Here is a 1,644-nt window from a genome sequence, read left to right as displayed (position 1 = left end):
TGGAGGGTTGAGTGGCAGCGTCAAAGGCAAGGCTGAGATCTTCAGGGTGTGGTCAGAGTTTTAGAGGTGGCCACAATTCCAGGAAGCCTGAGCTCCCCCTACTGCGTGAGACAACATGTCCTCGATAACTGTATTCACGGCACTTTGCTCTGATTTTTTAGAGTCCCCATGAACCACAGAATTAGTAATCCACAAAGTGTGGAGACGTGTGTCGTGTCTGTGCATAAATTTTCACCTGAAAACCTCACCTGGGTGATTTTTTAACAGAATTAACCTTTAAGTTTTGATGTGAAACTAACTGTGGCCTCAGGGCATGCCAGGTGATGGTGGAAACAGCATTCTGGTCTGACAGTGACATACGTTGCCTGTTAAACATGCCACAGAACCGGGGAAACCCAGCATTGTGGCAATTATCTCAATAATTAGGCAAAAGTAAACGTTATCCTCCTGCTTTTTCCAAAGTTGACCTTAGATGGGAGGTCACTGATACTTTCTCTTGTGGGCAGGCCAAAGTCCTCTGCTGACATAAATCCAAACACTGCTATTTCCAACATATGTGGAGGCTGATAATTTGCCTCATCTGCACACACCTGCTTTCTCATTAGCACATCTTCCCTCCAGCTCTTCTTGTCATAAGTACCATATGAATAGCTCCTAATCTTTACCTTTTTACCCAAAACTGTGATGACCTGTACACACACAGGGGGATCGCCTATGTATCCAGGAGAATGAAGGGTATAAAACATTAAAGTGACACCATTTATTACAGCGCTCAGATGAAAGATTCCCTTTAATTGTTAGGATGTTTACAAATTCCTATAAAGTCTGAAACTTCAGGATTTACAAATTGTCAGTTAGGACTTGGAGAACGTGGGGGAAGTCAACTCGAGGGAAAAGGTTGACATCACTTGTACACACCCTTGGCCCGCAGTCCCCTTGGTTCTCATGTCTAAATCAGACTCTCACCCTGAGTGGGGTTTGGGGATGAATTTTTGAATCCACAGAGAGTCAGTTTACTGTGGGGCTCAGTCAATTTAGTACCATGGGCATTCCAAGAAGATCACACTGATGTAGTGATGACTAATTAAATAGTAATGGAGATTTATAGCATGTTGGATGTCACATTTAATCCTACTAAAACACATTATGGCTCCACAATAAATCTTCCAAAAACAGTCTGTTCTAGTTCTACCTTTATGTTAAGCTGGGTGCACCAAACAAAGCCCATGGGTTGTTTTTGGTTATTTATGACTAGAGGCCCGGTGCACAAAAATTTGTGCACTCGGGGGGGAGGGGGGGTCCCTCAGCCCGACCTGTGCCCTCTCGCAATCTGGAACCCCTCAGGAGATAACGACCTGCTGGCTTAGGCTTGCTCCCGGGTGGCAGAGGGCAGGCCCAATCCCTAGGTGCAGCCCCTAGGGGGGTTGGGGCTCCATACCCTATCTCGCACAGAGCAGGGTCAATCAGGGGGTTGGGGAGCTTCCCTCTGTCATGCACAGAGCAGGGCCCATCAGGGGGTTGGGAAGCTCCCCCCTGTCATGCACAGAGCAGGGCCCATCGGGGGTTGAGGAGCTCCCCCCTGTCACTCACAGAGTAGGGCCAATAGGGGAGTTGGGGCACCGCCCCGTCACACAGAGAGCAGGG

The 1,644-nt window shown here is 47.9% G+C and overlaps 1 protein-coding gene across 4 annotated transcripts in view; it reads right to left on the bottom strand.

Moving 5' to 3' along the window:
* The window catches only part of PRKCQ (protein kinase C theta), a 144,162-nt gene that overhangs the window by 31,189 nt on the left and 111,329 nt on the right, over positions 1-1,644 (bottom strand). The gene's annotated exons all lie outside the window — the stretch shown is intronic.

Source organism: Myotis davidii, unplaced genomic scaffold (assembly GCF_000327345.1).
Source record: "Myotis davidii unplaced genomic scaffold, ASM32734v1 scaffold544, whole genome shotgun sequence".
NCBI lineage: Eukaryota > Metazoa > Chordata > Mammalia > Chiroptera > Vespertilionidae > Myotis > Myotis davidii.
This window is presented reverse-complemented; position numbering and strand designations above follow the sequence as displayed.